This window comes from Lontra canadensis, unplaced genomic scaffold (genome assembly GCF_010015895.1).
Source record: "Lontra canadensis isolate GAN:19392208 unplaced genomic scaffold, GSC_riverotter_1.0 scaffold195, whole genome shotgun sequence".
NCBI lineage: Eukaryota > Metazoa > Chordata > Mammalia > Carnivora > Mustelidae > Lontra > Lontra canadensis.
In genome coordinates, this window is record NW_022631189.1 from 650,702 (window position 1) to 677,782 (window position 27,081).

The 27,081-nt window shown below is 39.7% G+C and overlaps 1 long non-coding RNA gene across 1 annotated transcript; it reads left to right on the forward strand.

The window, feature by feature from the left end:
- The first annotated feature begins 22 nt into the window (after nt 1–22).
- On the forward strand, nt 23–25,888 carry LOC116861369. Its single transcript, XR_004381466.1, has 3 exons — nt 23–493; nt 20,489–20,544; nt 24,979–25,888. It is a non-coding gene; the product is annotated as an uncharacterized LOC116861369 (long non-coding RNA).
- Nucleotides 25,889–27,081: the final 1,193 nt, after the last annotated feature.

Below are 27,081 nucleotides of genomic sequence, written 5' to 3' on the forward strand. Positions count from 1 at the left end.
CTCTCTCCCTCAGACACACAGACATACACGCCCTCACTGAGAGTGCGCAGGCGCAGCTACCGCTCTGCCCTCTGGGAATTAGAGTCTGGCAGCCTCTGTCCGGGTCGTTGAGTGCTAGGATCTTGGATCCAGAAAGAACTACAAATACCGTGAGGCCAAGCGGTTCAGCTCCCGCGGAGAGGAGGAAGAGGAAGGCAGTAGGAAGGAGGGCAGAAAGGAAGAGTGTCACTCATGTTGGCTGCCGGGAGTTGTAGTTTTAACTGGATCGCCTTTGTCGACTTTCCACTTCTGGGGCGCAAGCAAAAGAGAATGAGAGACCACATTTCCTAGGATACCCTGCGGTGCGTTCAGCCTCACTTCCCCCTTCCGCGGAGAGGTGGATACAGGGAAGCTTGGTAAAAACAGAATTAAAGGGAATGGGTGTCGGAAGCGGAGGGTCTGAAGTTCTCGACTCATAGAAGGGGAGGGGAATGAAAGGCTCTCAGTAAAGAAGGTACAGTACATAAATGTCCAGCGATATGGCGGGCTGGTAAATTGAATGAAATGATCTAATCTATACTGGAGGTCGTAAAAGAAAAAGGGGGAAGACAATAAATTCTCAGAGTATGTCTTAAGGTCTTTTTTTTCTGCCACACTTCTCTGTTCTCATTCCTGCTCCTATTCCAAACCACTGAGGTGCCTAAGTCCGCCTTTCTGCCCTTTTTCCCCTCTCTACTGAGGGTCACTGAGGCGCCATTTGTTTCCTAGTTCCGTGTACATCTTTAAAGTTTACAGTACAAATAACAATACCTTCGATACGTATAGAGTCGTATATACATACAGAACCTTTTAACTAGATATAATTTGCTACTTACGGCCCTCTCCTCAGAGAGTTATAACAGCTATCATTTACTAAGTTCTAGTATATTCTTGTCACAGCCTTTACATACACGATATAATTTGATCTTCGTAATAACCTTGTTAGAATCTACGTCCGGAAAGAAAATGACTTCCTCAGGTTCACACAGCCAGTGACTGTTAGGCATTCAGATCTACATCTGTACCCATTTTGCAGACAGGGATATAGGCAGGAAAGGTTAGGCCAGTTTTATATAAAATAACTAATTTCCCATTACTGTTGCTTTATAGTTTACATAATGTGTTCACATATATCATCTCATCCTCCCACTAGTCCTGTAATATGTTACCAGGTATTGTTGACTCCATTTACAGTTGTGGAAACAGAGTAGGAGTTAAGTGACTGACTTGTCCAAGGTCAAATCACTAGTGTATCTCTGATGCAGAGTGCTTTTTACACTAATTTCTACAAAAGAAAAGAGCTGTTAAGCCCAGACCTTTTGTTAAGCCTCTGAGTCTCTTAGTGACTCAAGGAGTGGTAAAGATGTTTACCCTTAAGAAGGCAGCACAGTTTTATTTTATTGTGTGCTTTGAAACTGCCTCTTCATGCAAAACACATTGATACGTTAATTGAAAGCTAGTATTGTTTTAATTATTATTGTACAGTCAGCCCCTTTCACTTATTCTGGAAATTCTTGCTTTCCGAAACCTTAGATAAGTGAACTGTCTCAGAATTTCTGAAACATTTGGCACAAAACAGATACATCAGTGCAGTCCATGAGGTCATTTGAGTCTTCTGCCCTTGCCAAGGGAATTGTTTACCTTATAGGTTTTTTGAGTAAATAGAATTTGATGCTTTGAAATGAACCATCTGTAAGACACTCCTAAAGAGTATTAGTGCTGACTTTCACCCTAATTATTGTCTACAGTTTTCTTCCAAAGAAACATGTTTGAAAGAGAAATTCTTCAAGTGTTTTTTTCTCACCCAATTCTTCCTGGTCCATGCAAAAAATGATGTTACCTTCATACAAGATAGGTAATGTTACTTAAAAGGGATAATTTTCAATAAAGTTTTTCTTAATTCATGCAGGAAAAGTTGTTTATTTCCATTCTGACAACAGTTTGGTGATCTTGGGACTGATTTTTTATTGTTTATAAGTTGAGAAATTAAATGTGCCCATTAAGTGGAAATCATTGTTTATTGTTACTGAGAAGTTACACCTGCAGTGAAATTTTATTCTCCTCATACAGAATCCAAAGAATTGAATTGTGAAAGCTTCAGAGCAAATGAAAGATAATGGTAGTATGCACACTGGCATGCACTTTTATGTCTTGACATCACCAAGGCAGATTTTCCATACTGATAATACATTTAAACAGTGAAATAGATTTTTTCAAATTGCATCTGAATGTGTCATTCTGAATCATACTTGACAAAATCATACTTGGCAAAACCCTACTGAAGAAATGGGTGGCCTTGCTCTGGCTTGTCAAGCACTATCCATTTGACTAATCCATTGTCCCCATATAAAACCTTGATTAGTTAGAAACATTCTTCCCAAACTAATTCTGACATTTAAGCTCATTTGTTACTGTAGTTCTACTAGTTTTAAGAATGATTCTTTTGAGAGGAAAAAACAAAATACCCTGGCATAAAGCACAGTAGGAGGAAGGGGGGAGTTAAGTTTTCAATCAATTCTGGAGTTAAATTAGGTCATTTAACCTACAAATCACTTATTTAACAAGTCTGTAGATGCAAAGTTCAGAAAGAAGAAAGCTCTCAAATAAAGGGACAATGATGGTTTTTTTTTAAATAGTTTATTTGTCAGAAAGAGAGAGCACAAGTAGGGGGAGCAGCAGGCAAAGGTAGAAGCAGGCTCCCCACCGAGCAAGGAGCACAACGTGGGACTTGATCCCTGGACCCCGGGATCATGACCCAAAGTGAAGGCAGACACTTAACCAATCAAGCCACCCAGGCATCCCAAGGGGCAATGATACTAACCACACCAAGTTCAATATGTGAATTAATCTTTTATAGGCATTTAGAAGGCATGGGTACCTGTAAAGTAAGAAAATTTTGTTAGGACAAAATATGACATGCTGTTTCTTACAAAGCCATAGAAGTGCAGAAAACTAACCTGCTTATGTGAGATACACATGCTTCCTTCCTCTTCCCAAATTCCATGACCTTAATTGTCATTAAACTTTCACAAGAACTTTATGAGATTCTTAATAGTTCTTGTTCTTGTCTCAGTATTCCAGATGGGGAAATGAACTGAGTCCCTGTTAGCTGCTCTGATACATACCTCTTCTACCACCTTTATCCCAGCATCGCTTCTATCTGAATTGCCAAAATGTAGTTAAAACCGAAACCCTTTCCCTACTTGCCCTATAAATTTCTAGTAGGACACTTCTAAAATTCCTGTATTGCTGTTAGCATACCTAGTAAAGGCAAAAGCAAGAGGCATCCACTTAAGAGAACAACCATCGTTTTTTCTCTTTTATATTGGAAAAGGAAAGGAATCATAACTTTGGGGATTGTTAAAAGTCAGCCACATACTTTTTTTTTAGATTATTTTATTTATTACAGAGAGAGCACAAGAGGAAGGAGGGGGACAGGGAGAGGAAGAAACAGTCTGCCCACTGAGCAGGGATCCTTGATGCTGGGCTCAATCCCAGGACCCCTGAAGCATAACCTGAGCCAAAGGCAGATGCTTAACCAACTGAACCACCCAGGTGCCCTAGCCACATGCTTTCTTATATGAACTATACATTTGTACTAAGAGTTGACTATATTCTTCCAGATTTATCTCCCAGTCAGACTTTGAGTCACAAGCTTTTGTTAAATCTCAGGGTGGACATGGACTTAATTACTGGAATAGGTATTATAGGAGCTCAAAGGGACACAGAGGTCATCCCTGACCCAAAGGAACTCAGAGTCTAACAGAAGAAATAGGCACAACCAAATTGTTCATTAATACAGGTAGAATAAAACATATAATTGATCAAAACAATACAAGAAAATAAATTTCACAGATGCTATGAAAATTTTATTGAGGGCTTATTGTAGGGTGGGTGTTTTTAAGAATATTATCTTAATCTTTAAAACAATCCTGTGAGGGGTTCCTGGGTGGCTTAGTCAGTTAAGCATCTGCCTTCAGCTCAGGTCATAATCCCAGGGTTCTGGGATCTAGCCCTGCATCAGTGGAACCCCGTGTGGGGCTCCCTGCTCAGTGGGGAGCCTGCTTCTCCTCCTCCCTCTGCCACTCCCCCTGCTTGTGCTCGCTCGTGCTCACTCTCCCTCTCTTTCTCTCTCTCTCTGTCAAATGAATAAATAAAATCTCTAAGGAAAAAAAAAATCCTGTGACATAGGTAGTATTGTTTTTATTATACAGATGAGAAGATTTAACTCCGGAAGGTTAACATTATTATTATCATCATTATTACCACCCAGCTAGCAAGTAGCAGAACTGGGCTTCCAGTGAAGGTTTTCTTCCGTGTTTACTCACTCTTTCCACTGCATCACAGCTGCTTTGTGATTTGAGAGAGAATTAGTCAAGAAGTGAGTGCAAACTGGTGGCCAGTGGCCAAACTTGGCTTACATGTGTTTTTTGTTTGGCCAGTAGCAGTTTAACTTTTTTTTTTTTTTTAATGTGAACATCTTTGCACAGTGGCCAGCACTTTACTCTAACATCATATACCAGGTCCCCTTGAGACATATTACTTGCCTGGCTCTAGAAAGCATTTGCATTTTCTGTATCAGACAGCAACTGGGGACAGAGGAGCAAGTCTCAAAAGGCTCATGAAAAAGGTATTTTAAAGGGCAGGAGGACTTTGTGAACAAGAGTTGCAGAGAGGGGTGCCTGGGTGGCTCAGTCAGTTAAGGTAGGCTGCTGAGCCTACATTCATATGGTAAAGGTCAAATTCTACCTGGTCACATCTCTACATTGCCAAACAGAACTATTTGCAGTGATGGAAAAGTCCTATGTCTGTCCTGTCCAATATGGCAACCACTAGCCACATGTGGCTATTAGGTACTTGAAATATGGCTAGTGCAACTTAGGAACTGATTTGTTAACTTCATTTAATTTTTTAAAAGCTTTTATTTATTTATTTGACAGAGATCACAAGTAGACAGAGAGGCAGGCAGAGAGAGAGGGGGAAATGAGGCTCCCTGCTGAGCAGAGAGCCTGATGCGGGGCTTGATCCCAGGACTCTGAGATCATGACCTGAGCCGAAGGCAGAGGCTTAACCCACTGAGACACCCCGGCACCCCTAACTTTATTTAATTTTAATTAAATTTAAGTAGCCACATGTGGCTGTGTCTCTCTGTTGGCAGGACAAATACAAGTCCTTACAGCTATTAATTCTACATTAAAAATAGTGATTTCCCCAAATTCCAGTGAGTTCCTTACTCTGGTGGGGGTCAAGGGATGGGGACTGACTGTAAAAGGGAACAAGGGAACTTTTTAGGATGATGGAAATATTCTTCATCTTGATTATGGTGATGACATGGATATATACATTTGCCAAAACTTATCCAACTGAACTCTTTAAAAGGGTGCATTTGTGTGTGTGAATTATACCTCAGTAAAGTCAGTTTTAAAAAAGGGAAAAGGGGGCACCTGGATGGCGCAGTCAGTTAAGCATTTAACTTTTGGTTCTGGCTTAGGTCATGATCTCAGGGTCCTGGGATCCAGACCCACATCAGGCTCTGTGCTCAGCTCAGAGTCTGCCTGAGATTCTCTCTCCCTCCCTCTGCCCCTTCTGCTTGTGTTCTCTCTCTCTCTCTCTCTCTCTCTCTCAAATAAATACTTTTTAAAATGGGGGGGGGAGTAAAAGAAAAAAAAGAGTTGAGTTCCTGAGTTCCAGAGATAGATGTTCCACCTCTAGTCTATTTAAAGCATGCCTTCTGCAATCCCATTTTTTCCCCCAGGGAACCAGCGAAGTCTTTACTACACATTACAGGACCCTGGGTGATCTGGCCCTGGCTACTTCAGACATTATTTCCTTGGCTCATGCTTCTGTCACACTGACCTTGTTGGCCTCAAACACTCCAAGCACATTCCTGTCTCAAGGCCTTTGCACTTGCTTTTCTTCAGATTGGAAAACTTTCCCCAGGTAATCATTTAGGTGTCTGCTCAAATGTTATCCCCAGCAAGATGCCACTCCTGCCATCCTCTTGAAAATAACACCTCTGTCCTTTTAACCCTCCATGTCCTTATCCTGCTCACTTTCTTTACAGCACTAATCAGTATCTGAAATTATATAATTACTTGTCTATTGTCCTCCTTGCCCATTAGACTGTAAGGCTGTTCATAAGGGCAGGCAGTTTGTTGATTGTTAGATTCCCTGTGCCAGGCACACAGTAGCCTCAACAAATATTGCTGAGTGAATGAATGGCTATCATCCATGGCAGTGTTTCTGAGACTGAGATCCAAGCATACACCTTCATAGAAAATCCACAAATTCTCTAAAAAATGTTTTAAAATCCTGTGTTGGCATTCTGGTACTAGTCTAAAACAATATTTATGAATTCTCAAATGAGCACCTTACAATATGAGTTTTGAATGCCTGAGTTCATGTAGAGTTTAGGATTTTGTACCAGGTGAAAACCAAAGGACATCATGACAAAATGATTAAAGATTTCATGGTTATTTTGATAGAATTGGGTCATTACGTGTCACATAGGAGCCTAGACAAGCCAAACTCAAAAGAGCCAACACTCCCAACTGCCAGTGCTACATTCCAGTTAGAAACAAATTGCACAAAGCACACATGCATGTGGACACAAACATACACACTCATTCAGAATAACTTAGTAGCTGTAAGTAAATACATAGGAATACACAGGAATTGTTTTGTGGTTTCCAGCACTAATCAGATTAGAGACTATTAAATTAAGATGTCATGCTTAACAAGGGGTGAGGCGCCTGGCTGGTTTAGTTGGTAGAACATGTTAACTCTTTTTTTTTTTTTTTAAAGATTTTATCTGTTTATTTGACAGAGAGAGAGATCACAAGTAGGCAGAGAGGCAGTCAGAGAGAGAGGAGGAAGCAGGCTCCCTGGTGAGCAGAGAGCCAGAAGCGGGGCTTGATCCCAGGACCCTGGGATCATGACCTGAGCTGAAGGCAGAGGCTTTAACCCACTGAGCCACCCAGGTGCCCCAGAACATGTAACTCTTGATCTTAGGGTCCTGAGTTCAAGCCCCACGTTGGGCATAGAACTTACTTTAAAAAAAAAAAAAAAAAGTCAGTAAGTCAGTCAGAGAAAGACAATTATCATATGATCTCCCTCATATGAGGAAGTTGAGAGGCAACGTGGGGGGCTTAGGGGTTAGGAAAAGAATAAATGAAACAAGATGGGATCCGGAGCGAGACAAACCCTAAGAGACTCTTAATCTCACAAAACAAACTGAGTGTTGCCGGCGGGGGAGATGGGTAGGGAGAGGGTGGTGGGGTTATGGATGTTGGGGAAGGTATGTGCTATGAAGTGTGTTTTAAACCTGGAGATTCACAGACCTGTACCCCTGGAACTAATAATACATTATATGTTAATAAAAAAATAATACATTATATGTTAATAAAAAAATAATACATTATATGTTAATAAAAAATTAAAAAATAAAAATAAATAAATTATATGTTAATAAAAAATAAAAAAATAACAATTATATGTTAAAAAAATAATAAAAAAAATAAAAAATTTAAAAAGAAGTCAGATACTCACAAATGCTAACCCTATCTTAAAATAAGTGACTACTTCACAGTTACCGGGTAATAATTAAAATTGGCATTCCAGGATTTTGTAGCACTAAAGTTTTTATTGAAATATGTGATCTGATCTCAAACTAGCTGCAGAAAATCTGGGAGTTATTAATACAGTGTATTATGTGCACTGTATTAATGTGCAAACTGTACCTGTGCAAACAGGTATCATTGCATTGACATTATTAAAGTAAACAGACACATTTAATATAGATCAGAAGTTGCATTTTAATACTCATAAGCCCAACAGTTCACAATTTGAATTAACACTAATTTTAAATGGTTGGATGAAATAACCACTGTCCTTGGGGCGGGAGAGTGCTTATCACTGCAATTATATTACTATTCCTTCTTTCATCTTTTTCTTTCCCTTTATTTAAAACCCAAGGGTACTTTTGGTATAAAAGAAAATAGGTTCAAGAGTTTACTGAAAGAAACACTTTATCTTCATTCCCATTACAATCTCGAGTTTTTGTAGAATGTCCTGATCTCTCCATCTGAACCTTCTAGCGCTGTACCCTAAACACAGACTAATTTGATTCCCTTTATGGGTATGACATAAAGAGTCAGAAAAAGCATTACTTGACACATTTTTTTATACATAGAGTCTCATAAGACATTTTAATAGGTGAGAGAAGAACAAAAGTACAAGGCAGCATACTTTCTTAGCCCTTTGGGTCATTTACATAAATCCTTTCATAATATTCCTAGATAAAAATGCATTATAATTATGTACAAGAATATAAATGCAGTCTGCAACATTTCTATTTCGGTGGGCAGGAAAGTATTGGAAATTATGTATGTACTAAATTAAAGCATCAGCACTAGGTGTCAGTAGACCACAACATTGGAGAGGGCCTCAATTTGGGCATTGGTCAAATAGCAATAAATGGACATATGTCTTTCACAGTAACACCTCTTGCTGAGCATTTTCTCCTTCAAATACTAATTTTCAGCCTGACCTTACTAAGTGTATGGATATTAATAGGTATCATGTTGAAGGGAGGGGTATAGTCAAGTAAATTTTAAACAATAAGTAAACGAAGTTAGTTTTCTTCTTTTTCCACTTCTCAGGACTTCTCAGAGCCTTTCTATGCTGATATGACACTCTGACTCCAGAAGACAAGTAGTGATGCTTCTAGAACGTCTGGGGAGAGAAGGGCTTAGTGGCAAGAGTTGGCTTGCAGCATAACAGACTAGGATGTATTACATCTTTCATTTTGCACATTATGTTATTTACCCTGTATATTTTGGGGTGATCTGGGAGTGCTGATGGAGATAACAGGGATGTTAATACGCTAAGCCACCCTTGGCATTATTATTGACGTGTAGCACTTCCACACCCCCATAGCCACAAAAACATTTTCAGTCTGTGTCAGAGGCATATATTTTAGGAAAAAACAACACAGAGAAATAGTGCCTCTCATCATGGTCTCTGCTTTCATCAGTGTGCTTAAAAATGCTTGTCCATATTTTCTGGTAGTTCATGGAGGCTTTTTTCCATTTAATGTTTTCATCTAGCTGACATGTATTTTTACACAGGATGTAAGTGAGAGATTCAGCTTATTTATATCTTTATTTTATATCGCAAAATACCAGTTGCCCCAAAACCTTGCACAAATATGTTTTTTGTTTTATTTTTAGGTCCATAACACTTCAGATCAACTTACCAATAAGTTCACAATGTAAAACAGACCATTATGGCTGAAATGTAAACTAATGAGAGTTGCTTCAATTTGCCTGCAGCCCTTACCCCCATTCCCCCCATTCCCACCTCCCCACAAGGTGTATTTTGAACACCACTGGAAAAACTCATCCCCTCATAAATGGCTTGAAATGCCCTTCTGTAATATGCTACATTAAAATGTTTATCCCAATTATTTTTCTCTTTTTCTGCCAGTCCCATACTTTAATTAATTTATGGAGCCTCAGACCTTTTTAATGTGACAGGAGAAGAAATTGAAACATTTAATAAATAAAATAACATGAGATTTTGGGGGACCCATAAAATTAGCATATTTATTTAAAATGTCTGTTATTGGTAAGAGTTGACCAAATCCGTTCAATATTTAGAAGATTAACTTGGTAAAGCCATATACTGGTATGTTACAAGTTTATAATGTTGATACTCTTTGACATACAAATCACTTACAAGATTTAACCCTAAAGAAATAGCTAGAAATGTATGGGAAAATTTTTGCTGTTGTTTATATTATTGATAGTATTGAAAATGTTCCAAATTTTAACAATGCAGGACTGGTTAAATGAATCCTGCACAGCCATGAGCCAGGATACTCTAGCCATTACTGTGATGTCATAAAAAAGAAAAAGACCTTATTGAGCGCTTGTGATGAATCTGGCACTGTACCAGTCACCTTGATTGTATTGTCTTAAGCCTAACAATATCCCTAGATGATAGGTATCATTATTCCCATTCATAGAAGAGAAAACATAGAACTTGAAACAGCTAGTGAAATAGTGTTGCTGGAATTCAACCCATGTCTGCTCTTTACCCTTGTTCTTTTTTTTTTTTTAAGATTATTATTTATTTATTTGACAGAGAGAGATCACAAGTAGGCAGAGAGGCAGGCAGAGAGAGAGGAAGGGAAGCAGGCTCCCTGCTGAGCAGAGAGCCTGATTTGTGGCTCGATGCCAGGACCCTGGGATCATGACCTGAGCCAAAGGCAGAGGTTTAACCCACTGAGCCACCCAGGCACCCCAGTTCTTTACCCTTGTTCTTAATCACTGTCCTAATGATATGGGAAGATATTCACTATTTACTGATAAGCTATTGTTTTACAAACAATTTTTTTTTTAAAGTAGGTTCCACATCTAATGTAGGGTTTGAACTCCTGACCCTGAGATCAAGCAAGAGTCTCATGCTCTCTACCAACTGAGCTAGCCAGGTACCCCAAATGAAAATAGTCCCATTTTTAAAGCAATCTCTACACAACATGGGGCTCAAACTTACAAGCCCAAGATCAAGAGCCTCCCACTTTCCCAACTGAGCCAACCAGGTGCCCCTGATGATGAGCTATTGTTTTAATGTAGTTTAACTGACATTAAAATAAACAACAAGCAAAAAACGTCCTCCTATGTGAAATCCCTCTCCTAAGTTAGTTATGCTTAGTCATTTTTTTTTGCCCAAAATGAATTTATCTTTACACGTTTTTTAAGTTGATTTTTGAAGTTTTAAGTGCCTGCTTTAAGAATTCAAACAGTACTGAATATTATAAAGTAGCTGTACCTTTAATCACAAATTATATATATGATTGGATATACTCACAGGCTCTTTTTTATGTTCCCTCAGTTCTGTCTCTTCTTGCTCTGGTGTCAGCTTTAGGCAAAGTGAGGAGAAGGATCTGTGAAGGTCTAGATGGCTAACTTTGAACACAGGAGAGTCCCTTACATGTGTAGCATGGTGGTTAGAAGTGCTGGTTCTGGAGCTCAGTTGGTTAGACTGAGTCCCAGCTTTTGAATTTGAGCAGCTTGCTTGTCTTCTTTATACATCAGTGTCTTCATTAAATGAAGGTGGTCATTGAACCTACCTTGTAAGATCATGGTGAGGATTAAACCAATTGGTGCACGTAAAGTGCTTAGGACAGTGCCTGGGACACAATAAATGTTCAACCATTAGCTACAATGGTTGTCGATGATGATGATGGTATGATGCATGCGTGCAGAGATGAGGAAGAGAAGAGAAATAACTCATGAGTGCTTACTATGTACCATATGCCTGCATGATCTCTCTATTTGATCCTTCTGAATTAGATACTTTTCTTCCCTTTTTATAAAGATGAGGAACCTAAAATTCAGGGTGGTTCTATATGGAAGGAATAGAATATATTATTAGACCCATTTCTAGGACTAAGGACATACAAATACCAAAAGCTGCCTGACTAGAAGGTAGAAAAATGTGGAGGAATGAGATGAGAAACAGGCCTGCAGAGTCATACCACCCTTTGGGGCCAAGGGGCAGTATTCCAACATTCAGGACTGAGTGGGTATCTAACCCAATCTGTGGGTATCAGAAAACTGCTTTGAAAATCCAACTGCTTTTACACTGGTTGTATTTGCTGTAAATATTTCTTGTTTTCTTCTCCCTTTGTAGGTACCAAGATTATTTCTGAACAACCAGTCTGTTCAGTTTGTATTTTGAGGGAATAAAAAGGAAAAAAGAATCTTTGGGCACCTTCTGGAGCTTTCAGGTAGAACATGTCAGACACCAGGTGTTCTAGGCTTCAAATGCCAGAAGCCTAAGAGGGAAAAGAATGCAGGGGAAAAAATCCTCAAGGTGCCTGGGTGGCTCAGTTCGTTAAGCATCTGCCCCTAGTTGGGCTCCCTGCTCAGCATGGAGCCTGCTTCTCCTTCTCCTCCCTGCTTATGTTCGTTCTCTCTCTTTGTCGCTGTCTCTATCTCTCGAGTAACTAAAATCTAAGAAAGAAAGAAGGAAGGAAGGAAAGAAAGAAAGGAAGGAAAGAAAGGAAAGAAAAGGAAGAAAGAAAGAAAGAAAAAGAAAGGGAAAGAAAGAAAAAAGAAATCCTCTTCCCCAGAGGCTTCTGGAGTGTTCTCTGCTCTAACCTTAGAAGCTTTTGAATAATGTCGCCTAGAGAACGGCCTTTTACTTACTCATCTGTCCAGCATGACTCATCCTTAAGAGTGTGGAGTAAGTGAAATTTTACAGTATTTATGTTTCTGTGACTCTTATAAACATGATGATGTGGAAAGAGCATGGACTTTGGAATTGGACAGGCCTAAACTTTGTCACCTGGTATTTGTGTCCTTGTGGGCTACTTAATATCTTCTCTGGGCTTGGGGTATCTGGGTGGCTAGGTCAGTTAAGCATCTGACTTTGGCTTGGGTCATGATCCCAGGGTCCTGGGATCGAGCCCCATATCAGGCTTCTTGCTCAGCAGGGAGCCTACTTCTCCCTCTCCCTCTGCTCCTCCCCTTGCTTATACTTGCTCTCTCTCAAATAAATAAATAATAAATACTTAAAAAAAAAACTTCTCTGCGAATTGTCATGTATAAAATAGGAATAATGAAAATCCATTTCACAGAATTGGTATGGACATGAAATGAGGCAGCAAAAATGAAAGTCTAACCTCTGGCACAAAGTATAAAGAATTACCCTGGGCAATCATGCCTTGCCTTTCTCTGTCAGACTGTGCGTTCAGAGTGAGCATTTGGCCACATCTTGTATTTATTTTTATACTTTACTACTATATCCCTGTGCAGTGCTTTGTTTACAGTGAGCATCCTATAAATAGGGACTTGGCAACACTGGCATGCATGCACGGGAGTGGACTAATGGGTAAACAATTTTAGGTGTGTCCTAATGTTGATTAATCCATTTATCCTGTCAGAAAGAAAAACTGCCAAATGTCAATCATTGAGATGTGCAGTCAGGGCTGAAGAGTTGGGCAGGTTGTTCCTTGCACAGGGCCAGTGGCTCTGTGGGACAGTGGGCACAAAGCCCACGGCCCCCTCTACTTGCAGAGCCCCCTGAGAGCTCCCTGTTTCCATTAACTAAGGCAGTCTTCTGTGGGTGAACCACAGCCTCATCTCTTCTGACACCTGGGGTTCCTCTTACAGACAACTCGTTTTGCTTGATTTAAATTGTTTTCTTTTTCTCTCTTAATTATTAAATGCTTAAAAGGTAAAAAAGATACTGTGATATTTATTTACCCTTCCTTTGAGATGAGTAATTGTTACCACTTCTTTGAAACTATAACATAATTTCAGACTTTTAGAAAAGTTGAAAAAATATTAGAGTTTTCACACACCTTTCACAGTTTCCCAAGTGTCAATATTTTACCCACTTGCTTATCCTTAGCTCTCTAAATTACATATGCAGATTATGTTTTTGGACCATTTAGGAGAAATTTCCCTTCTTCCCACTTCATTCCTTTGTTCTTTCATTCCTTCCTTCCTTCATCTCAAATAAAACATATTACATAAAACTAATACTTCCTTGCTTCACCCACTCCCTTCTCTCCCTCCCTGCCTTTCCTTACCTTTGTTAGGAAACCTGCTGTGTTACATGTTTTTGTCCCTTTACTACGTATGCTTAGATCTACAGATACTGACCGTTCATTATTCGTTGAGACTTGCTTTGTGACCCAGTATATGATCACTTTTATGACTTTTCCTTATAACCTGAGAAAGAATATGTACTCTTTAAATGAGCCAAAGGGCACCTGGGTGGCTCAGTGGGTTAAAGCCTCTGCCTTTGGCTCAGGTCATGATCACAGGGTCCAGGGATTGAGCCCCACATCAGGCTCTCTGCTCAGCAGGGAGCCTGCTTCCTCCTTTCTCTGCCTCCTTGTGATCTCTGTCTGTCAAATAAATAAATAAAAATCTTAAAAAATTAAAAAAATTAAAAATAAATGAGCCAATAGCGGGGTGCCTGCGTGGCTCAGTCAGTTAAGGGGCTGCCGAGCTCAGATCAGGATCTTAGGGTTCTGGGATCTCAGGGTTCTGGAGTTGAGCCCAGCAGCATGCCCTTTGCTCAGTGGGGGGCCTCCTTCTTCCTCTGCCTCTCCCCCTGGCTTGTGCTCTCTTTCTCACTCACTCTCTCTCTCTCTCAAATAAATAAGTAAAATCTTTAAAAAAAAAAAATAAATGAGCCAGTAGTTATAAACCACTTGCAACAGTGCCTCACACATCATAAGCACTGTGTGGTATTAAATTTTTAAGACAGTGTACAGTTATATATAAATCCACTGGCTAAAATTTGTTAAGCGTCTTGTTCAAATTTTGTATACCTGATCCCTCAACTCTCAAAGAAGTTTGCTAAAATCTCCCTGTGATCGTGGATCTGTATATTTTTGCATGTGTTCTGCCAGCCTTTGCTCGCTGGCTTAGAAGTGAGAGATTCTGGTCAGTTGTCAGCATCCCTCCTGTTAGTGTTTCATTGCACAGCGGAGAACTAGGATGGAAGTCAGGGCACTGACTGAAGGGAAAAGGCATCATGGGGAAATGGAAGTTTATGAATCCAAACACTCAGAGAATCACAGTGGTGGTGACATCTCTTTTTTGTAAGCTTTTGCTCTGCAGCCTAATCATCATTTGCTACACCCTGATATTTCTCCTCCCAAATGCCCCCACCATGTGTTGCACCATCTCACCCCACTCCCTCCCCCACCATCCCTCAACCGTAATTCTTCTGAAGTTTAAGCCAATTTGGGGGATAATATTCTCCAAATGCCCTCTCCAATATTTCAAAACTAAATTTCAACATTTCGATGATATTTATGGGACTGGAAGCTGGGGAAGAAATGTTCCTTAACTGATTCATTGAAAATTGGATATTGTTGACTATATTACGATAAACAGAATACGCATGGAGAGTGGGAAAACAGACATGAAATAAATAAAACCAAGTAAGCTGTGAAAATTGCTAAAAGAGAAAAGAACTGTTTCTGTAAGGAAGAAAATAGTGGGCGGGCGTGTCCTGTGATGTTTTGTGGAAGGACGTTCCAAGAGGAGTGACCAGCTCTGAGAAGGTTGTGGCCAGAACCGAACGTGGCAGCTGAAGGGCTGAAAAAAGCCAGCAGGGCTGGATCCTAGTGAGTAGCAGAGATCCCGCAGGAGAGGCACCGGCTAGTTCACAGAGGGCTGTATGAGCCATGTCAGAGCTTTTGATTTTATCCCAGGAACTGGAATGCATTGAAAGGTGTTAAGCAGAGAAGGAGGTGACCAGATTTATGGTTTTAAATATAGCTCTAGCTAAAAGGTGGAGAATGACTCCAGAAGATCAAGAATGGAAGCAGGGATACCATTCATAGCAACTTTTGCAAATGGGGCTTTGGTGAGCTCAGAATATGTCTCCCTCTTCTCAGAGAGTTTACCATAACCACAACAGCAAGTGAAACAGACTTTAACTTCATTTGTAAAGGATCCTTCGTACAGTTTGTGGTGACCCTCATAGACTGTTTATAGGTCTGGAAGATAGAGTTATAATCACAACTCTACCTCCAATTTAAATTTTGTAGGTGTTTTGTGAGAACTTTTCATTTTGAAAAATTTAACTTTCATTTAAAATGTACAATTAAGGGGCGCCTGGGTGGTTCAGTGTGTTAAAGCTTCTGCCTTTGGCTCAGGTCATGATCTCAAGGTCCTGGGATCAAGCCCCACATCGGGCTCTCTGCTCAGCGGGGAGCTTGCTTCCCCCTCTCTCTCTGGCTGCCTCTCTGCCTACTTGTGATCTCTCTCTCTGTCAAATAAATAAATAAAATCTTTTAAAAAATGTAAAATTAATTCCCATTACCTTGGAAATTACTTACTCAATGATTGTCAAGTTTGCTGACATTTACTTCATCTGTCACTTTTTTTTCTTCCTTTGTAGAATTATTTAAAAGCAAATCCCAAATATATAATTTTGTCCCTTCATATTAAGGATCCATCTCCAAAATATGAACATTTTCTTACATACTACAAAGCCATAGTCATAAAATTAACAATTTATTGCTAACATCTAATGCCAATTTCATAACCAAGTTTCTTTAATGTCTCAAAAATGTCTTTTCATAGTTGGTTTGTTCAAATCAGAATCTAAATAAGACCTGCGCAACGCACTTGGTTGTTAGATCTTTTAAGTCTCTTAATCCACGTTACTGCTTTTTCTTTTTTTCTCCTTTTTTCTTCTTTTTTTCCTTTTTAAAATTTATGTTATTGACTTGTAGAAACTGGATTAATCCTGTAAAATGTCTAACTATTTTATAATAAAACTGTTTTTTAAAAAACAAGATAAAATATGGGGTTTGAGCCTTTAAACTTCCAGTAAGTCAGACCATCTCTCTGGAATATTCTTTGAAGTGTCTGGCATACAACACAGTTGGTGAACCATAAACACTCACCACACTTGGCACGCACACGCAAGCTGTTAAATAAGAGTGCTTGTGCTTAATGTTTTAATTTTATCACTCAGTATTCTCAGGTTCTTGACCTGCTTACTCATTGTGATTTGTCTACTTTTATTAAATTAACAGAATCTGAAAATAGCAGTTTCTCAAATGTTTTCAAAAGCAATTAAGATAATGCTTCAGTTTGCTAACCTCAGCCCATTTCACTTCAGAAATTAGAAAATTAAAAATAGTTGAACTGGCATTAATAAAAAGCCAGTTTTGTTCCACTTCTAGGATGCACAGAAAAAGCAGTGGCCAAACAATGCATGTTTCCTTCACCTCAATGTTGGTCTCTCCAAGAAGGATGACTTTGATTTCTTCGCTATAATTAGCCTCTGTAGCCAATGGCAGAGTCTTATTATCTGCAGTAAGTAGAACTAGATCACTAGTTCTTTTGGCTTTGCTGTTTCAACAGGTTATAGTGCATACATATATTTGACAATACTATGGTTATATAAAATGTTGGCATAGCGAAAACTGGATAAAGAGTAATGGGAACTCTGTACTATCTTTACAACTCCTCCAAATATAAAATTATTTCAAAGTAAGACTTTTTTTTTTTTTCAAGAGAGGGAGAGAGGGGTGGGGAGGGGTGGAGAGAGAATTGTAAGCAAACTTCATGCCCAGCGTGGAGCCCAACGTGGGGCTCGATCCCATGACCCCAAAATCATGACCTGAACAGTGATCAAGAGTTGGATGCTTAACTGACTGAACCACCCAGGTGCTCCAAGATGTTTTAAAATATTAATTTCCTCTTCTAAATGATGATCTTAAGGAAGTGCATGGTTATTCCATTAATGATATCATTGCTTTAATTATTTTTGAAGCCTCTTTTTTGGAACTAAAATCAAAGGTCCTAAAACTGGAAGATTGTAAGGATCTGAGGTGTTATCTAGTCCAATCTCCCAACCATTCCAGAGAATCCTGTTATGTACCATAAATTATTAACCATTCCCCTAGTGGCTAATATGTAGGTTGTGTCCCAAATTGTCCTCTTTACAAAGTTAATTGTACATATACCTTTTTTGTACCCATATCTTTGGACACATTAGGGATATTTTAGTACTCTATATTTCAAAAAGTAGAATTACTGGGTCAAAGGAAACACACATTTAACACATCGATTAAGTCCTTCCAATTTGCCATCAAAAAAAGCTGTATGCTTCTACCAACAGTGTGTGGGTATATACTAACATGGGTTGCTAGCAACCTCTTCTATTTTTCCTATTCTAATAGGGGGCCTGGTAAGTTTGGGGCAGTGGGAGCAGCCTGCCCCTATGGGGAAGAATATTCTACCAATGGCATATTTTGGACTTAGCATGATGATCTGTTTATTATTTTGAAAATTCTCTACAAACACTGCGCCTCCTGACTGCTTGCCCTCCTTCCTGCTGACCGTTCACCCACCCATTCCTACTTGGTGTACTGCTGCTGATAGGTAAAGAAGCCATCTTGTTTAATTAGTAGTGAGGTTGAACACATGCTTATTTGCTCAGCAACGTGTACGCCTTCTGGTGTGTTTTATTTTTTATTTTCCTTTTCTTATTTTAAAAGAACCCTTTGTATATAATGAATAACAACCCTTTATTACCCAGTCTGCAATTGTTCTGCTGTGTGTCACTCATCTTTTAACTTTACAGTCTCTTTTGCTCTATGAAAGTTATGGTGGTGTTGGAGGAAGATCCAAGTAAGATTTATTTATTTGGGAGAGAGAGAGAGCGAGCGAGCAGGAGGAAGGGCAGAGGGAGAGGAAGAGAGAATCCTCAAGCAGACTCCCTGCTGAGTGTGGAGCCCAATGCGGGGCTTGATCCCAGGACCCTGAGATGGCGACCTGAGCTGAAATCAGGAGTCTGGCCACTTAACTGACTGAGCCACCCAGGTGCCCAAAGTGAGGGTTGTTTTTTTTTTTTAAGATTTTATTTACTTATTTGACAGACAAAGATCACAAGTAGGCAGAGAGGCAGGCAGAGACAGAGAGAGGAGGAAGCAGGCTCCCTGCTAAGCAGAGAGCACGATGCTGGGGCTTGATCCCAGGACTCTGGGATCATGACCTGAGCTGAAGGCAGAGGCTTTAACCCACTGAGCCACCCAGGCGCTCCCTAAAGTGAGTTTTAATTTCATTGAAATTCATTTAAAATTAGACATACTAGGAACCAGGAATACATTTCAAAAAGTTATCAAACTCTAAGTAGGAAATCCACTGTGCTTATCTGAGCAGGGAGCAATGCTCAGAATCAAAGCAAAGCATAGCTGAAGACTCCTGGGTGCCCTTTCTGGACTCCCTCTGCTTGCCTCCCAGCTCCCATCTCTCACCCCATGCTATTGCTCTCTTGGGGATTCCAAAGACAGGCACAGGTCTTAACAAAAGTGTTTAATCTTCACATAATCTGATCAATCCATTGTGGCTTCCAGGTTTTGTGTCAGACTAAGGAAGTTATTTCCTACCCAGAGTTTGTAAAGATATTTTTCTAAATATATATATTTGACAAATAGTTTTATTGTTTTGGTTTTTTAAGTTTATATTTTTAAATCCCCATGATTTGTGGTTAATGAAGCCAGTTGTCCTTATGCTGTTTATACTGAGTTGTCTAGTCTTCCCCCACTGATTTGAAATGCCACCTTGAGGGGGGCCTGGCTGGCTCAGTCAGTAAAGATTACAACTCTTGATCTTGGGGTTGTGAGTTCAAGGCCCATGTTGGGTGTAGTGATTACTTAAAAATAAAATATTGGGGCCTTGGGTGCCTCAGTCAGTTAAGCGTCTGACTTCAACTTGGGTCATGATCTCAGAGTCCTGGGATTGGGCCCCATGATGGGCTCCCTGCTCATTGGGAAGTCTGCTTATCCCTTTGCCACTTCCCACTTTCCTGCCCCCCAAAATAAATAAAATCTTTTTTTTTAAAGTAAATAAAATAAAACATTAAAGGGGCAGCTGGTGACTCAGTTGGCTAAGTGTCCGACTCTTGATTTTGGCTCAGGTCATGATCTCAGGGTCTTGAGATGGAGCCCTGCTCAAAGGGTCCAAGTTCAGTGGGGAGTTTGCTTGAGATTCTCTCTCTTCCTCTGCCCCACCCCTGGATCATGACCATGTGCACAAACACTCTCTCTTTCTCAAATAAATAATTTAAAAATGTATTTTTAGAAAGGGAAATGCCACCTTGAGCATGTGTGAAATCCTGTAAGTGTGAACCTGGGTTATTTTCTGAACTCTGTTCCTTTCCATTGATCCAGTTGTCATTTTCTTTCTTTCCCTTTTTTTTTTTTAAGATTTTATTTATTTATTTGACAGACAGAAATCACAAGTAGGCAGAGAGGCAGGCAGAGAGAGAGGGTGAAGCAGGCTCTCCACTGAGCAGAGAGCCCAATGTGGGGATCGATCCCAGGACTCAGGAATCATGACCTGAGCCGAAGGCAGAGGCTTTAACCCACTGAGCCACCCAGGCGCCCCATCCAGTCATCATTTTCTGATCAGTCCCACACTATCCTATTTACTATATAGTTTTATAGTTCTTTCAGTGTCTTGTAAGCCAACTCTTACTTTGTTACTGTTGTTTTTCAAAACCTTCTTGGCTGTTTTGAAACATTTACTTTTCCAGATAAACTAGAGAATCAACTTTTAAATTTAAAAAATTCCACTGGGATTTTGATAAAAATTATATTTTATTTATAGATCAATACGGGGAGAATTGATTTTAAAAAATGTTGAGGCTTCTTATCCATATATGACTCTCCATTTACAAAGAATTTATATGTCATTTGGTAAAACATAATTTTTAATGGGTTTTGAATATTTTTTATTAATTTTATTTCTAGGTATTTTATTGTGATTATTACAAATATGTCATTTTTCCATTTTATTTTTGAACTGGCTCTTCCTGATACATAGTAAAGCTATGATTTTTATATATTCCTTTTGTACTTAGTATCTTGTATTACTATACTTTGTTTACTTAACTCTCCCTTATTTCTTGGTATTAGGTTGTTCCCAAGTTCTGATGGTCATAATTAGCATTGCTATAAACATCTCTAATCAGGTAATTTTTTTCCCCTTTAAATTTCTTCCCACACATGGGAAACATCTGTTTTACATGTTTTACATGGGTAAAACAGATTTAAAAGGTCTATGAAACTTTATGGCTCTTAGTACATATTGCTCTGGGTAATCTCCTGAGGGGCTAGCCCCCTTTCCAGTTCTGCCTGTAATAACATCACAAATCAAGTAACAATGATGAAGATAATGACAGTGACAATGATAAGACCAATTGGTGAGAGCCAGTGCTTTCCATGACTTTTCTCATTTAATACTCACAATGAATCTATAATATGCTATTGCTATAACATATGAACAGATAAGGAAACTTAGGTGCAGAGAGAGAGGGTAAAATCTGCACTCATAGCTGGTAGGAGCCAAAGTCAGATGTGTGGTGTTCCATGGTCAAAGCCTTCTTCCTATGTCTTCTCCAAGACCCATTCTTTTTATTTTTCATTTATATTTGAGACTTTAAAAGGTATGTGAGGGGCACCTGGGTGGCTCAGTGGGTTAAGCCTCTGCCTCAGCTCAGGTCATGGTCTCAGGGTCCTGGGATTGAGCCCCGAATAGGGCTCTCTGCTCAGCAGGGTGCCTGCTCCCCACCCCACCCCTGCTAGCCTCTCTGCCTACTTGTGATCTCTCTCTCTCTCTGTCAAATAAATAAATAAAATCTTCAAAAAAAAAATAAAAGGTATGTAGGCCTGAAAGTTGTTTCACTTGGCATTTCTTAACCATTAAGTAGGTTGTTAGGTAACACATGTTAAAACTCTTTATCATCTCCTTTGACCATAGACTGGTGATGTTAATTATATATTTGTAAGAACTCTCTCTATAAATTGGAATGAAAGTTTTAAAAGATTATATTTTTTCCCCACACCTTTACAAATATTCTTGGGTTTTATTGCCCATCAATTCTTCCTTCCTCTATTCTAATTTATGTCTTCTGTAAATTCTTCTTATCAGAAAATTCCATTACCAGCATGGAGAATATTAAGTAGATGGAACACTCTTATTTCATTCGTACAGTAGTAGTAGTAGTAGTAGTAGTAGTAGTAGTTAATAATAATAACTGAGTGCTTATCAAGTACTAAGGATATAATACACATAATCTTACTTAATCAACTCTATAATCCAATAAGATATTATCTTTGTTTTACAGATGAAAAAACAGGCTCAGATTCATCAACTCAGCCAAGGGCACACAGTTAATAAAAGGAAGTCCTGTCTGTTACAAAGCCAATGTTCCTAAGAATAATACTGCTGGCCTTCCATTATGTAGGGAATAAAATTGACTCTCTTTGAGAAAAAAAAAAATTCTTTATCATGCTAAGAAATCTTCCATACCAACTTACTTCTTTTTAAAATTTTGACTGAATGGGTTTCTTAATTGAGCTCTAATTGACATATAACATATTAGTTTCATGTTTACAACATAATGATTTAACATTTATATATATTGTGAAATGATCACCACAATAAGTCTAGTTAACATCCATCACCACACCTAGTTACAAAAGCTCATACCAATTTCTTACAAGCTTTAGATCAGAGATTTTTAATTTAATTAAATATGTTCTTGACATTAACTTATGGGGTTTTGTTTTTTTTAAGATTTATTTATCAGAGAGAGAGAGAGAGCACAAGCAGGGGGAGTGGCAGGCAGAGGGAGAAGCATGTTTCCTGCTGAACAAGGAGCCTGATGGGGGGATGGATCCCATGATCCTAGGAATCATGACCTAAACCAAAGGCAGATGCTTAATCAACTGAGTCACCCAGGCGTCCCTGTTTTCTGCTTGTTTTTTTTTTTTTTAAGATTTTATTTATTTATTTGACAGAGATCACAAGTAGGCAGAGAGGCAGGCAGAGAGAGGAGGAAGGCTCCCTGACGAGGCAGAGAGCCCAATGCGGGACTTGATCCCAGGACCCTGAGATCATGACCTGAGCCGAAGGCAGAGGCTTAGCCCACTGAGCCACCCAGGCTCCCATCGCAGTTCTTAATATTTACAAAGAACCTTACATTTCTCTTGCCTAGTCTAGCTTCTGCTTCTTGTGGTCTCTGGGCATTGCCACTCTGGTCTCCAGGGGGCACTGTTTCCCCTTTAATCAAGCATTTGACACCTAATTCCTCTAGGTACCAGTAAGACTGGGGAAGTATTTAAACAAAGTTTACAAAGGATTCAGATGAACAGAAGGCACATGAGGACAGAAAATAATATACAACCAGATAATCTGGTTCACTGAATGCAGAGTAGGCATTTCAGTATTTGACACAACCTACCTAGCTTCCTACTGCATGCACAGAGCAGAAACCTTTTTTTTCTATCCTGCACTGTGTCCTTAAGCAAGCAAAATTCTTCAAAAACTGGCTCTGAGATTGGTCAGGCTAGTTCCAGCTTAGGGCTTCCTTCCAAATTCTAGTTTCTAGTTTCAGCATATGCCTTTCCCTACATACTAGACACTAAGCGTGTCAGCCCTCTTCTGGGAAGAAGGCATCGTCTTCCTGGTTTGTAGCTTTGCCCTATTGTTTGGGAATAGTTATTTATGGGTCTCTCATACCCCTTCACGTCTTGGCCAGTATGCCAAGAGTGCAAGGCCCTCACAGCTCATATCACATAACTATCACTGCATAACAGAAGACTCCAAAACACAGAGGCTTCAAACGACAAACACTTTTTTTTTTTTTTTTTTTTTTTTTTTTGACAGTTTCTGTTGACTAGGAATCTGGGCATAGCTTAGCTGGGAGCCCTTGGCCTCAGAGTCTCTGATAAGGCTACAGTCAAGGGATTGGCCAGGGTGCAGTCATCCCCAGTCTTGAATAAGGGAGATTCTGCTTCCAAGGTCACTCAACACAGCTGTTGGCAGGCTTCAGGTTCTTACTCACTGTTGGCCAAAGACCTCCTTTCCTTGCTGTGCAGTTCTCTCTGTGTGGCAGCTTACAACTTAACTGTCTGCCCTCAGAGTGAGTGAGAGAGAACATCAGAGGGTGCCCAAGATAGAAGCCACAGTCTTTTTATAACCTCAGCTCAGAAGCAACATCCTGTCATTTGTGCTGTATTAAATTAGGTGGAAATGAGTCAATAAATCTAGCCCATAGTCTGCTGGAGGTGATTACACAAAGGAGTGAAGACCAGGAGGCAAGAACCATTACGGGCCATGTTAGAGGCCTTCTACCACATCACTTTTTACCCAAGCCATTTCTCATGTTTATGTTTGCAGCAACCAATTTTTATTTTTTTTTAAGTAATCTATATGGCCAACATGGGGCTCAAACTCATAACTGCAAGATCAAGAATAGCATGCCCTACTGACTGAGCTTGCCAGGTGCCCCTAGAGCAGCAATGTTTTGTGTTGTTTTTTTTTTTTAAGATTTTATTTATTTACTTGACAGAGATCACAAGTAGGCAGAGAGGCAGGCAGAGAGAGAGAGGAGGAAGCAGGCTCCCCGCTGAGCAGAGAGTGGGATGCCGGATGCCGGGCTCAATCCCAGGACCCTGGGATCATGACCTGAGCCAAAGGCAGAGGCTTTAACCCACTGAGCCACCCAGGCACCCCTACAGCAGCACTCTTGAGAGATAAAGTAACATCTCCCTCTGGGACAAAGAAACTGACTTAGCTTTTTGCTTGCTGGAAAAGCAATGGGTTCCTCAAGCTCACTGTTCCCCCACTGAACCCAAAGTCACTGCATGTGTGGCCTCTATCTGGGCTCCTTGGTGTTACGCCGGTGGAACTTGGGGGCAAGAGGAATCGATATGAACAATTCGTGTTTTTTATCCTGTGCTGTGGGTGAAACAATTTTTTCTTTCTGACTCAGATGTCTCACATCTTCTTTCAACATCCGTGAAACAGTAAAGGCTAACTTACTGGCTTGTAAGTGGGATAAAATCAAATTGCAGACCTGACAGTTTGACTCAACAGCACAATTCAGAATTCTATACAGGCCTGGGAGACCAGCATTCATACAAGAGATCCATGTACGTATTATTCATTTTATTCAACACTTACATGCCAGGTAATTATTCTAAGAGTTTACGAATATAAACTCATTTAATCTGTGGGGCAGACACTATTAAAAATTCCTGCTTTACAGATGAGGAAGAAGAGGCCCGAAGATGTTGAGTAAGTTGCTCCAAATTATACTGTTCATAAATGTCAGAGGCTCATTATTCAAACAGAAACAACACAGTCTGGTTACACATCCATTGATCCAGTGTATCATGTTAACTGTTCTGAGTTGGGAAGGGGTGGAGCAGAGAGAAGATGGGGGGAAGGACCAAATAGAGAGTTAATTCCTCAAAGCATTTGTTGAAATCATCAATTTAGAGTTTCTTATTCCTAACATAGTAACATATTGTCTTGTTTCAAAGGATATTCAAAGGATAAACTCTACCAGTCATACTGATAAATGCTTTGATTTCATGTGTTATATTTGACTTCTTAGGAATTGGTTTAGAACACTTGTTCTGTATTCAGAATATGAAGGTTAAAATGAACTGTCCAGGCAAAAATCTGAACATGGAGTTTAGAACAGCTTTATTCATAAGTGCCAAAACATGGAAGCAAACAAGATGTCCTTCAGTAGGTGAATGGATAAACTGCGGTAATCCATACAACAGAAAATTGTTTAATGCTAAAAAGAAATGAGCTATTAAGCCATGAAAAGATGGGGGAGAGGCTTTAATGTATATCACTAATTAAATGAAGCCATTCTGAAAATGTTATATACTGTTTGATTCCAACTATATGACAGTCTGGAAAAGGCAAATCTATGGAGATAGTAAAAAGATCAGTGGATGCCAGGGGTTGGGAGAAGGGAGGGATGAATAGAGCTCAGAGGATGTCAGGGCAGTGAAACTCTTCTGCATGATACTATAATGGTGAAAACATGTTATTAGACATTTGTCCAAGCCCATGGAATATGTAACAATGAGAGTGAACCCTAGTGTAAATTACAGACTTTGAATGACAACGATGTGTCAATGTAGGTTCATCCATAACCATGGAAGTACCACTCTGGTTGGGGAGGGGGTGCATGTGTGGGGGCAGGGGTTATCTGAGATCTCTCTACTTTCTGCTCAGTGTTGCTGAGAACCTAAAACTGTTCTAAAAAATAAAGTCTATTTTTAAAAATGCTTTGAAAATGACAGCGTACTTTAAATTATAAAATATTATGAATAGTATAAGCATGTGTAGGAAGTTTTTGTTAACATCTTTCTCTACCTGTCCACGTCCCCCATGCCCTTGACCTCATCTTCCTGCCTGTTACCTCCTCCTTTTCTTAGCAAGTGTAAATAGCTTGGCCCCCACTTGGCCTCTCTTCCTCTGTTCCACTGTCCTTCTCTTGAACCTTCCCAACCCAGGTTCAAGGCCACTGTCTGTCTTCTTCGTGGCTTTAGCATGGCTGCAGAGCTCAGCGTCAGAAAAACCACAACTGTGGAGATGAAATGTATTGTACAACTGCCATTCTCCATCAGCTTATCCCTCAGTGTTTCCTGCAACTGTTTCTGTGTTTCTTAAACCAGAGCTTTGTGCTTAAAATATGTATCAGTAAGTTTTAAGTGTAGTTTGCTTTACTGATATTGTACGGTTTTGAATAAATTTTTCAAAGTCTTTGGCCCTTTCTTCCTACTTACTCTACAGATATTATGTGTCAGCTTTTTTGCATTTTTATAAAATTGGATTTATGCTATTAATTAAGCTGTTTTCTATTAAAATAATCTGGCTTCTAATGAACATGCATATCTATCAATGATGATTCATACAAAAATGCTTAAATGCAAAAATGCATTAGCAAACCCAGGGGGTTGATGTGTTTAGAGTTGCTTTAATTATTGGTGTCTTTAAGAAGATTCTGTGGAAAAGTTGAGTCATACTCCCTTCTCCAATGTGCCTCCATGCCCTGGAATAAGCCTCCCTTTTTCTTAGATTAGGGTATCTCTTCCCTTAATGAGCTCAATCAAAAGCTAATTCAATCCTTTCCACATCTATTTTAGCAAGACTACAGACCGCTCCCTGGGTCCTAGGGATCAATGCTAGTGGTCTCAAATTGGTAGCCCCTGGGGCAAATTTCCTTGATTGATGTGGCTCATTTGGCCTGCACAGTGTTTTAAGAAAACCTGAATTTGGGGGCGCCTGGGTGGCTCAGTGGTAAAAACCTCTGCCTTCAGCTCAGGTCATGATTCCAGGGTCCTGGGATCGAGCCCCACATCGGGCTCTCTGCTTAGTGGGGAGCCTGCTTCCTCCTCTCTCTCTCTCTGCCTGCCTCTCTGCCTACTTGTGATCTCTGTCTGTCAAATAAATAAGTAAAAAAAAAGAAAAGAAAACCTGAATTTGTTCTTAGCATTTTGCAATTATGCCATTTCACACTAAAATGTATATTGTGAGCTTTTTTTTTTTTTAAGATTTGTTATTATTTGAGAAAGAGAGAGAGCGTGTGTGAGAGAGCATAAGAGGGGATATGGTCAGAGGGAGAAGCAGACTCCCTGCTGAGCAGGGAGCCAGAGGAGGGACTTGATGTGGGACTTGATCGAGACTCTAGGATCAT